The sequence below is a fragment of the Oryctolagus cuniculus genome, chromosome 3 (genome assembly GCF_051225735.1).
Source record: "Oryctolagus cuniculus isolate XC-2025 breed Fujian yellow rabbit chromosome 3, ASM5122573v1, whole genome shotgun sequence".
Lineage (NCBI taxonomy): Eukaryota > Metazoa > Chordata > Mammalia > Lagomorpha > Leporidae > Oryctolagus > Oryctolagus cuniculus.
The window spans coordinates 135,881,140-135,893,753 of record NC_142869.1 but is presented as its reverse complement, the minus strand read 5'-3'; the positions used below and the strand labels follow the sequence as shown (position 1 = coordinate 135,893,753).

At 47.8% G+C, this 12,614-nt stretch overlaps 1 pseudogene; it reads right to left on the bottom strand.

The window, feature by feature from the left end:
• Positions 1 to 3,056: 3,056 nt before the first annotated feature.
• Positions 3,057 to 12,614, bottom strand: part of LOC103348724 (laminin subunit beta-4-like) — a 120,618-nt pseudogene continuing 111,060 nt past the window's right edge.

Here is a 12,614-nt window from a genome sequence, read left to right as displayed (position 1 = left end):
GCAATGGATGGAGCTCTGGGGACGAACACAGCCGGAGAGCTAGACACGCCCAGCAAGTGATGAGACCGTGGGTGGGTCTCCCTTGAAGGATGGCTGGAAGTGATTTCATTCGGCACAGTGCGGCACTTCCCTTGGCGGAAGCGTTTCCTATTGTTCTAGAAGGGAAAATGGACTGGAAGGTATATGATGGTATTTAGAAGTCAATGACACAGACTTTAATGAAAATAAGATTCCAAAGACAGGTGGAGGCAAAATTCCCTTCCCACTTCCAAAGCCAAAAGGGGATGGATATTCTCTCTACTTAGAGGTAGCCAGGGCACTCGAAGAGGCTCAGCCAACTGCATACTCCTACCAGCGATGTTGACTCATGTGACAGTGACACAAAGTGCAGAGGCAGCTGGGAGTTGCGGGGTGGTGGGCAATGCCCATTGGGGTTCCCATTGGCGTCCTAAGCTAAGTGTCATGGAGCCATGGTCTTGTCCTTTATTTAAGCTTTCAGGAAATCACTTCCCTGCTTAATAAGCTATCCTGGGTTTCCAGCATTTGTAACCAAGGAGTCAGATCGGTTAAACCATATTTAATTGGCTTTTAGTTGCTGGGTATTTAGTTTTTTTGCATTTTTTGAAAAAAAATTAATTTATTTATTTGAAAGGCCAAGTGATGACAGGGATAGGTCTTCCATGTGCTGGATTACTCTCCAGATGGCTGCCATGGCCGGGGCTGGGCCAGGCCAAAACCAGGAGCCAAGAATTGCATGTGGGTCTCCTATATGGGTGGCAGGGGTTCAAGAACTTGGAACCTATCCTCGGCTTCCCAGAAGCATGAGCAGAGAGCTGGATCAGAAGTGAGGCAGCCAGACTTGAACCGGTGCTCCTGTATGGGATGCTGGTATTGCAGACAACAGCTTAACCTGCTGCACCACAATGCTGGCCCCTCTACAGAGAAGGCTGCAATAAGTACCTATAAAGTTTCCCTTACCCATAGTTAGGATTCTATTCTTAACATACAAGTTTAAGAGTAGAATTACTGGATTTTTTTTATCTTTCCAATATTTTCATTTTTTTTAGCCTAGAAACCTTTTATTTAAGGTATACAAACTTCATATGCATTTCATATATACAAATTTAGGAACATAGTGATTCCTCCCACTCCACCCTCCCTCCTGTGGGGAGCAACTGAGACTAGACTAAGTTACTGGAATTAAGATTTATTCTATGCATCTGCTCTCCCACAACATGGCACTGAGAAAGACACCAAACAACCTCTACGCAGCTGCCTCTCGCCAATTTGACTGATGAGCTGCAGGAGCTGATCCTGCTCCTGATTGGAGGAGAGCAGCGTGCTCGGCGTGTGGGTAGCAGAGTTGGGATTGGTGGAAGAGGACTATAAAGGAGGAGAGAGACAACATGCACCAGGAACATCCGGATAACATCTGAGCAGTCCCCGAGAGAGCCGGCCGGCGGTGTGCCACTCCTCCGCGGAAGTGGGGAAAGTGGCAGGGGGAACCGCCCCTCCATGGAGGTGGAGGGGTCGGCAGCCAACCCGGGAAGGACCAGCAGCAAACCCGGGAAGGGCCGAGCAGACAAAAGAACAGCGCAGGGTCTAGTGTCGTTCCTCCGTGAAGAGGGGGAGCGACACACTCCTGCCCATGTTGCCATCTGTGGTAGAATGAGAAGGCCATGCCAAGATGGCTGCTGGCAAGGAGCCTGCCTGGCAACAGGCTGTGATTGGTTAGGGTTCAGAAACCCCATGGCAATGGAGCCTGCCGGGCAACAGGCTGTGATTGGTTAGGGCATAAACCACCCTTTGACCGGATTGGCTGCCTCAGCTATATAAGCTGCTGTACTAATAGAAATAAACAAGTCTGCAGGATACTCGCCTCTGGCCTGCTTTCACCTGACTCCTGGGGTCTGTATGGTGACTCTGCACCTCTTGCCCCCACCATGCTCCTCCTCTCAGAACGAATCCACCGCAAAAGCCATCCTTCTTACTGGATCTTAAAACAGATGTTTTGTTGAGGCTTCTGTTGTGGCATAGCAGGTTAGGCCTCTACCTGCAATGCCAGCATCTCACATGGGCACCCATTCAAGACCCAGCTGCTCCACTTCTGATCTAGCTCCCTGCTAATGCACCTGAGAAAGTAGTGGAGGATGGTCCAAGTGCTTGGGACTCTGTGCCCACATGGGAGACCTAGAAGAAGCTCCTGGCTCTTGGCTTCAGTCTGGCCCAGCTCTGGCTGTTGCTGCCATTTGGGGAGTAAACCAGGATGGAAGATATCTCTCTCTCTCTCTCTCTCCCTCCCTCTCTCTCTCTCTCTCTCTCATACTGTCCTTCCTCCTCTCTCTGTAACTCTTTCAAATAAATAAATAAATAAACCAACCCTTAAATAAAAAGAGATGCTTTGCAATGTTTCAGATATTATTATTTCACTGAATCTTGCTTTGGCCACTTGTTGAACAGCTGACATAGCAAGTAGTAGTTATAAGGATCTAGCCGGCGCCGTGGCTCACTAGGCTAATCCTCTGCCTTGCGGCGCCGGCACACCGGGTTCTAGTCCCGGTCGGGGCGCCGGATTCTGTCCCGGTTGCCCCTCTTCCAGGCCAGCTCTCTGCTGTGGCCCAGGAGTGCAGTGGAGGATGGCCCAAGTCCTTGGGCCCTGCACCCCATGGGAGACCAGGATAAGTACCTGGCTCCTGCCATTGGATCAGTGCAGCGCGCCGGCCACGTTGGCCATTGGAGGGTGAACCAACAGCAAAGGAAGACCTTTCTCTCTGTCTCTCTCTCTCACTGTCCACTCTGCCTGTCAAAAAAAAAAAAAATAGTTATAAGGATCTGACATTACAAAAGAGTGAGTTTTTCACAGACACACCTTTTTATTTATTTTTCAATGACCAAAGCTTTTTTTTTTTTAAAGATTTATTTGTTTATTTGAAAGTCATAGAGTTACACAGAGAGAGGAGAGGCAGAGAGAGAGAGAAAAAAAAAAAAAAAGAGAGAGAGAGAGAGAGGTCTTCCATCCGATGGTTCAGTCCCCAGTTGGCCTCAACAGCCAGAGCTGCGCTGATCCAAAGCCAGGAGCCAGGAGCTTCTTCCTGGTTTCCCAGGTGAGTGCAGGGGCCCAAGGACTTGGGCCATCTTCTACTGCCTTCCCAGGTCATAGCAGAGAGCTGGACCAGAAGTGGAGCAGCCGGGTCTTGAACGGGCACCCATATGGAATGCCGGTGCTTCAAGCCAGGGCATTACCCTGCTGTGCCACAGCACCAGCCCCAAAGACCAAAGCTTATCATGAGGGTACTTCAAAAACTTCAAAGAAAACTGGCATTAAAACAAGTTGATTTTTTTTTAAAAGATTTATTTAAAAGACAAGTTACAGAGAGACAGAGGCAGAGGCAGAGAGAGAGAGAGGTCTTCCATCTGCTGGTTCACTCCCCAGATGACTACAATGGCCAGAGCTGCGCCGATCTGAAGCCGGAAGCTAGGAATTTTTCCAGGTCTCCCATGTGGGTGCAGTGGCCCAAGGACTTGGGCCATCTTCTGCTGCTTTCCCAGGCCACAACAGAGAGCTGGATTGGAAGTGAAGTAGCTGGGACTCGAACCAGTGCCCATTTAGGATGCCGGCACTGCAGGTGGTGGCTTTATCTGCTACGCCACAGCACCGGCCCCAAAACAAGTTGATTTTGGTACAAAGGCTTTGAAATCCATGTGTAGTTTTTCCATAACACACATTCCCATGAATTTTATGAAGAACCCTTGCATGCATGGATTTCAAATTTTTTGCACCAAAATCAAGTTGTCTTTTAATCCCGTTTCTACAAACTTCATGAAGACCCCATGTATTCTGAACACCAAAGTGTAGAAAGCACAACCAGGTGTAGTTAGGATTTTCCCAACGTGTATCACATACTTCCCAGCCTCTCAGATGCAGTGCAGAGGTCTGCCAAGCCCAGGGGTTCTTGTCCAATGGCTGTGGCTCTCCCTGCTTCTCCACACACCCCGACCAGTCAGTCCTAGGGGTCAGCAGACAGAACCTCCTCTCTTTAACCCTTCCCACATTCCTGGCCTGTTCCTTGTGTAGTCTCTGATCACTGAACAGGGAGAACTGACTGTTGTTATTGCAAAGAAGAAACCATGCTTGTAAAATTGTCTATCCTTCTGGGCTGGCACCATGGCACACCGGGTTAATCCTCTGCCTGCAGCGCTGGCATCCCATATGGGCGCCGGTTCTAGTCCCAGCTGCTCCTTTTCCAGTCCAGCTCTCTGCTGTGGCCTGGGAGTGCAGTGGAGGATGGCCTAAGTGCTTGGGCCCTGCACCCGCATGGGAGATCAGGAGGAAGCACCTGGCTCCTGGCTTCAGATGGGCACAGCTCCAGCCATGGCGGCCATCTGGGGAGTGAACCAACGGAAGGAAGACCTTTCTCTGTGTTGTCTCTATCACTGTCTGTAACTCGACCTGTCAAATACATAAATAAAATATTTTTTAAAATTCTCTAGCATTCTGCAAAGCTGAGAGTGAGCATCCTCGTGGGCAAAGCTGGAGGGGGTTCCATCCTGGACATTGCAGTAAAGAACAGAGTCTTCGTGGCAGCTCCAGTTTTGGACTCCTTGGGCCATTTTAGGCAATATCTGTCGGTAGGAGTTTGCAAAAGTTCCAGCACTGGACGTGTGGAGCGACACAATTGTACACTTCTGGGGTGGTCCTTCCTGTAGAAAACTTTTCTTCTTGGGGCCAGCAATGAAATGCAGTAATTTCATCTGCCACTCACAATGCCGACATCCCATAAAAGAGTGCCAGTTTGACTCCTAGCTCCACTTCCAATCCAGCTTCTTGCTAATGTGACTGGGAAAGCAGTAGATGATGACCTAAGTGTTTGGGTCCTTGCCACCCATGAGGGTGACCCAGATGAAGTTCCAGGCTCCTGACTTTGGCCCAGACCTAGTGTTGTGTCCACCTGGGGAATGAATCAGTGGATGGAAGATCTGTCTTTCTCATCTTTTAAACAAACAAATCTTTTTTTAAAAAGTTTCCTTCTATTTTTTAGTCTCTCCAGAGAAATAGATTCTGTAATATTCTTTCATAGCCTACATTTTAACACATTTCCTATTTATGTGTAATCCTAAGATCCCTTTGTTGAATTTTTAAATCCATTTTTATGAGTCAGTCTTAATAGACTCGACTCCAGCTGCTTTTCCTTGTTCATGGATATACTGATGCATATTTTTTTATTAAAATGGGGAGGGGGGCAAACTGCCCCCACAATAATCTCTCTGAGGGCTAGCTTTTACAAACAGCAGCCAAGAGCCCATTCTAAACCATGCCTGCAAAAGTGTTCTTGTGGGCTCACAGACTCATTTTGAAATGAGACAATCTGATCTTCTGTACTAAACAGTAAGAACATGATCACTACTCATTTTAAAAATAAATGCTATGTCTTACAGCAAAAATGCCCATAGACAAGTTATAAGTTATAAAATGCTGTTCAATATTTATCTTTTTGAATATTGTTCCAGCTCCATGTGGGGAAAACAGAATCCTCTAGTTAAGAGAATGAGTGTATAGGAAGGTAGGTGAAAAATCAAGTTACACTGAATGGTATGCATTCTTTTTGGGATAAAATAATAGTTTTCCAAATAAAAAAAAATATAAATAAATAAATAAAGGCAGCTACAGGGAAGTAGAGAGAGAGAAATATAGAGAGCTCCCTAAATGCCGACAGCAACGGAGGCTGGTTAGGCCGTAGCCAGGAGCCAGAAACTCCATCCAGGTCTCCCACGTGGGTGGCAGGGCCCCAAGCACTTGAGCCATAGCCAGGGTGTGCCTGCCTTATCAGGAAGCTGGATCGGAAGCAGAGGCAGGATTCCACTGCGGGCAACCCCATGTGGGATGCAGGTATCCCAAGCAGTGCCTTCACCTGCTATGCCACAGCACCCACCCCTGATTTTTAAGATTCAAAAGAGAAAGAAGGCAGAAGGAAAATATTCTGAAGCCAGAGAGAATCTCATCCCTTCCCCCGTCGCCTTCCTCTGTGAAGTGACATTTCCCTGGCCCATTTCCGCCCTCCAGCCATGGCGCACAGATCTGTAGGCAGGGGAGGTGGAACAGGCTGACCGCTCACGTTTGAACAAGCTCCGGACAGCACCACGCGTCTGTGCACCTGAAGCCAGAAACAAAGACACAAGCTTCCGTGCTTTCACTCTGCTGCGCTAACACAGCCAGCATATTTATTTTCTTACTCAACAATTTCTTTAATGGCGACAGCTTCATCTTCCGAGTGTTTCATTTTCTCGGCTTTTTGTTGTGCACTGAGACTTAAATCACCATCTTCTTTTCCAAATCTGAAAGAAGAAGATGAAAGAAATGTTACATTTCCCTTTGATCGCTTCCTCTTGAGTATCCTCATTATTTGAAACACGGGGATTTGTGTAATTTTTAAAGATGTATTCAGGCTTGTGTTTTGATTCAGTGGATAATACATGCATTCTCACCAGATGTTTCAAGATTTTCACAAAAATAAAAGCAAGTAGAGGTTTTTTTTTGTTGTTGTTGTTGTTGTTTTTTTTTTGTCTTAAAACTTTTAGATCGAAAAGCATTTAACAGTGTGAGTTGGCTAGGACTCGTTAGTAGTAAAGCATGTGTTTCCAAAGGTTTGTTCTTCACTTTAGGGTTTTCCAATATTTCAGAACGAAAGACTGACGTTTTCATTTCTTCAGCCTTCTTTTCTGCTGACACGGAAGTCCCCGAGCAGTAAAAGCAAACGGATGCTTTTCTTGCCTTCCCTCTTATCCATCCACCCACCCACCCACTCACCTATCCACATTTTGTTTATTCATTCTTCATTCAACAAAGTTCTGGGAATTCTACTAAATCTTAACAAGAAACTCAGAGACTAGAAGAAGCACAGAGAGAAGAGGTATATAGAGTTACGGTTAAGAGTGTGAGGAGGGGCTGGCACTGTGGCACAACAGGTTAAAGCCCTGGCCTGCAGTGCTGGCATCCCATATGGGTGCCGGTTCATGTCCTGGCTGCTCCACTTCCAATCCAGCTCTCTGCTATGGCCTGGAAAAGCAGTAGAAGATGGCCCAAGTGCTTGGGCTCCTGCGCCCATGTGGGAGACCCAAAAGAAGCTCCTGGCTTCAGATCAGCACAGCTCCTGCCGTTGCTGCCATCTGGGGAGTGAACGAGCAGACGGAAGACCTCTCTCTCTGTCTCTACCTCTCTCTGTAACTCTTTCAAAATAAATAAATAAATAAATAATAAAAATAAAAAAGAGTGTGAGGAGATCTTCTGAGAACTCTGACCTTGGGTAAAAGTGGAACTTCTTGAAGAAGGAAGATGAATGTCGATGCCATGGGTTCAGATCACAGCTGAATACTGAGTGGGTCTGGGTAATTGTCACACTAGCATGTATTTTTTTAAATGTTTATTTTCATCTGCTTGAGAAGCAGGGAGAGGGAGAGGGAGGGAGGGAGGGAGGGAGAGAGAGAGAGAGCGAGCGAGAGAGCGCATCTGCCATCTGCTGGTTCACTCCCAAATGCTCCCAACAGCTTGGGCTGGGCCAGACTGAAGCCAGCCACCTAGACCTCCATCCTGGTCTCCCACATGGGTCGCAGGGGCCCAGGCACTTGAGCCCTCATCTGCTGCCTCCTAGGAGCACTAGCAGGAGCTGGATGGGAAGAGAAGTAGCTGGGACTGGAACCAGCACTCAGATATGGGATGCCAGTGTCCCAAGTAGTGACTTTACACACTGTACCACAATCACCTCCTAGCATGTATTAGAGGCAAGAGCCGGATTGCTGAGGAAATACGAGGCTACCCTGTGAACAAATGTCGAATTAACTAGTGATGATTTCACGTGGAAAGAAGAAACCTCAGGGATGTGCCCTCGCTAATGTCAAGTATTTGAAGGCCAACTTAGCAGAGCAGAGGGTGCAAGGGGAAAACCAGCAAGTGCAAGCCCCACACAGGATGATTGTGTCTGAGTGTAAAGAACTTTCTTGCAGTCACAGTTGTTCAAAGACTAAAGAGCTTCTGTGCCAGGTGTGAGCATCTGCCCCTGGAAGCCTTTGAATGGGGGTCCTTTGGGACTGAAAGGGGCTTTAACGTTGACAGTACAAGTGGGAGTAAACGGGAAACAAGACCCCTGTGTTTCCACCAGGTGAACTCATGCGATCCAGCAGGCTGCTTCTTGGCCTCCCCGCTTCCGTGTCCTGCACAGCTGAGCTCCGTGGGTGACAGCACCTGGCTCCCTTGCGCTCTGCCTTCCGTTTACACTTGGTCATGCTGACAAGCGATCACACAGTGGTCCAAGCAACCAGTTTCCACGCTCTGGCACTTCTGGCATCTCTCACCTCCAGCTCTTGCAGGGCAGTCTCTCCCCTAGGGCTCCAGCATCCCCAGGGCTCTGGGGACATTCCTGCTTCTCCTGCCCCTGCAGACCTGGCTCCCTGAACCGGCTCCCTTCATTCCTGTGCATCCTTGTCATTCCTCCCATGAATAAGCTCTTGGCCAGCGCCCCAGCTCACTTGGCTAATCCTCCGCCTGTGGCGCCGGCACCCCCAGTTCTAGTACCAGTTGCTCCTCTTCCAGTCCAGCTCTCTGCTGTGGCCCAGGAAGGCAGAGGAGGATGGCCCAGGTCCTTGGGCCCTGCACCCACATGGGAGACCAGGAAGAAGCACCTGGCTCGTGGCTTCGGAGGTGGTCATTTGGGGGGTGAACCAACGGAAGGAAGACCTTTCTCTCTGTCTCTCTCTCTCTCACTGTCTAACTCTGCCTGTCAAAATAAAATAAGCAGAAGCCCTTTCCCCTCTCTCCATCAGCGTTGTTTTGACTGTTAGAAGGTAGAAGAAAGGATGTCATAGGATCTCAAGAACCTTGCCTCTTCTGTGCTCGTTCTCATGGAACTCAGAAACAGCCATGCTGTGAAGATAACAGATCACAAAGAGACAGCACCAGCTCTTACCTGCACCCAGCCAGCTGGCCTGCTAGATGACCCACTGAGCTGCTTGAGTAGCCTGGGTGGAACCACCACCCTGGAAACCCCCAGGCATGGCTGTGATTTTAAGCCAGTAAATGATAGAGTGGTTTGTTTTGCACTGGATAGACAGTCCACTTACACATTCACTTTCTTTTTTTTTATTTTTTATTATTTTATTTTTTTGACAGGCAGAGTGGACAGTGAGAGAGAGAGAGAGACAGAGAGAAAGGTCTTCCTTTGCCGTTGGTTCACCCTACAATGGCCGCTGCGGCTGGTGCGCTACGGCTGGTGCACCGCGCTGATCCGATGGCAGGAGCCAGGTACTTATCCTAGTCTCCCATGGGGTGCAGGGCCCAAGCACTTGGGCCATCCTCCACTGCACTCCCAGGCCACAGCAGAGAGCTGGCCTGGAAGAGGGGCAACCGGGACAGAATCCGGCGCCCTGACCGGGACTAGAACCCAGTGTGCCGGTGCCGCAAGGCGGAGGATTAGCCTAGTGAGCCGCGGCGCCGGCCACATTCACTTTCTATTTTGTGCTGGGACCCTGACTGCCATAGCGTCCATTTCCTCTTGCTCTACTTTGGTGTTGTCAAGGGCTCCTTACTAGGGTTCTTCCCAATATATGGGAACAGAGCACAGCCTTGTGGCTCTCCCTCTTCTCAGCTGGCAGAGGGGAAGACAGCCCAACCACTGTCTACTTTTCTGTCTTGTTGAGTTGTGCAAATAGCCATACAGTGAAGAGAGGAAAGAAGTGGAATGCATTAGTTGTTTAGAGCTCTCTGAGAGAAGTCCTCTAACTGGAGCTGCTCTCTCAAGCTCACTTCGAGAACAGTAAGAGCTGTAGTTAATGGGGGTGAGCAGGTACAATTCAGATCCTGCCATAGAATGGGACAGAAACAGGTTCCCCGTGTTTTTGCCTCTGAGGTAAGGCCAAGGTCTAAGAATTGCCTATGGAATGCCAAGTCAAAAACATTCTGTTTTTCTGAATCTTTCCAAGTGTTTTCTTTCAAACATTCTTAGGAAAATACTTACAAGTGAAAAAAAGTTATTACCCACAAGCCCACCGCTTTTCAAAGATTCATATAAATGTACAAAGCAGTACACTCTCCAATCTCTGGGCCTCCCTAGAGAGAACACATGCTAACTGTTTGATATGGATTTTTCTTGACTCTGGCCCAGGTGAACATTGTGTTCTCATGTCAAAACAATGATATACGTGGTTGTAAGGCCAACGGCTCATTTTATAACAAAAAAGCATCCAACAATGAGGATATGTGGTTATTTAAATATTTTGAGAGCTATTGACATTCCAAAAGAACGTCATCACTTTTAATGCTTTGGGAGGAGACAAAAACTGGAACCAAGAGTGAGACTATACGTTCAATCATTTGATATTCCTTGGTTAGAGGCAGTTAAGGACTTGATGATTGTCCAGAAAAATCATGAATACCAATTGTGGGGGGGGGGGATTCTGATTAACCTTCTGATTGCATTTATTCTATGTTCACTACACTTGGGGTGCATCAAAAGTTCTATTTTGATCAAAGTCCTTGTCCAGAATAGCATTGCTTTGGATGGCTACCCACAGATTCAGGCTAGATGATCCGGAGCACTTGGGTCTCCATCCTATGACTCCCAAAGAGGCATTTCTATGAGAGGAAGAGCACGCAGCGAAGGTGAGTCCAGGGTTTCTCACCCCCCCCCCCCCCATAACACTGACATTTTGGGCGGCAGAGCCACTTGGAGAGCTGTCCTGGGCTCTGTCCCAGGCGTAGCAACCTCTCTGGCCTCTACCCATGACGTGTTAGTAGCGCCACCAGTGTGACCACATAAAGGTTTTCAGAAACCTCACCTCCAGGGAAGAAGACTGAGTTAGGAGAAGGGCATTTCAAGACGACTAAAGGAATCTTTGTTCGGATTAATGCAGGGAAATGCTCACTTATATCTTGCTAGGGAAATCCACGCATGAGGCTTGGTACTTTCGCAATCCCCAAAACAAAAAGACCAATTCCTATGTTTCACTGGTCAGTAAACTTCAGTGTGGTCATCTTGTATTAACAACAAATTGAAATGGGTACAGATGGGTACCAGGCAGGCGGAATAGCCGTTATAATGAAATTGGCAGGGTGGACAGAACAGACAGCTGCAATTCTTCTCGCCTTGTCCTCTCTACCTGCAGCCAACTTCTCTGCAGCATCTCATAGCTGTTTCACTCTTGCGAAGGTTTCCCTTGTCAGTCCTGCAGCTCTTTCCTTGTGTTGAAGAGTAGCATATTGTGTTTCCCCCACAAACCTCTATAACAAACTCCTGACACTCCCAACACCAGGAAATACTTACAAAAGATGTATGCAGCCACGATGGTTCTCCTAATACCCTTCATAAACACAATCCGGGGGCCGGCACTGTGGCGCAGTGGGTTAAAGCCCTGGCCTGAAGCACCGGCACCCAATATGGGCGCCAGTTCTGGTCCCGGCTGCTCCTCTTCCCATCCAGCTCTCTGCTATGGCCTGGGAAAGCAGTATAAGATGGCCCAAGTTCTTGGGCCCCTGCGCCCATATGGGAGACCCAGAAGAAGTTCATGGCTCCTGGCTTCGGATCGGCTCAGCTCCAGCTGTTGCAGCCATCTGGGGAGTGAACCAGCGGGTGGAAGACCTCTCTCTCTGTCTCTACCTATCTCTGTAACTCTTTCAAATAAATAAAATATTTTTTTTTAAACAAACACAATCCAGAGGAAGCCATACTCCAGGCAATAGGCTTATGTCCTCTGTTATTTCCAATGGGGCTTTTATTTGCATGTTTATTTTCAGGATGAAGAACATCTCAGCATGAATGAAAAATAAAATTTCTCTGTTGTAAAAGAGTCATCATCAATGCATGTTAAGACAACTATTTATAAGGCACCTGTGGTTTGCTGTGCACTAGATGGAAGTGGGAGATAACAGAAGACAGAAAGGACCCCATCCTGACCTTGACAAACCTCTGGTTCAGTTGGGTTGGCCAGTTGTACCTGCAAGGTGAGTGGTGGAGAGTAAGAGGCAGCACGTGTACGTGATTCAGTCGGGTAAAGGCCAGAGAGGAATGAGGTAGGTAGGGAGGCAGAAATGAAAGCAGAAGTAATAGAAACATGACCTCCCTGGAATCAGAGTGGAAATGTCTGAGGCTGGCCCGTGAAGTTGACAACTTACAGGGTTAAGCCGATGAACCAAGGCCAGAGCCAAGAAGAGAGCAGGGACATGGGACGAGGGTGAGAAGGAAGCACCTTTCTCAATACCTGTTCAGTAGAGCATGTTTTCAATTCCCCCAGTTGATGGGAAATTTATCCAGCACGTCAGGAATTGAAAGCCAGAGAAGAGCTCAATTATAAAAATGTCTTCTTTGTTTAAGCCACTATATGCAAGCAACCAGAGATTTCCTGCAAAGAAAAATGAGTTGATAGGTTCTTTCAGCAGCCTAAATTAAGGAGCCACTTTCCGTAGCCGTTTAATGAACTCATTCTGATTTCTGTAACTTGATCTAGCCCTCCAGCAGGTCCCTTTCATTGTTATGTTATGTCACGTGTGTTACGTGGCTGAATTAGGGTAAGGGGCAAATGCATTCAATATAGACCACATAAATAGTGGATGCCCAGAAGTTGAGGAAACT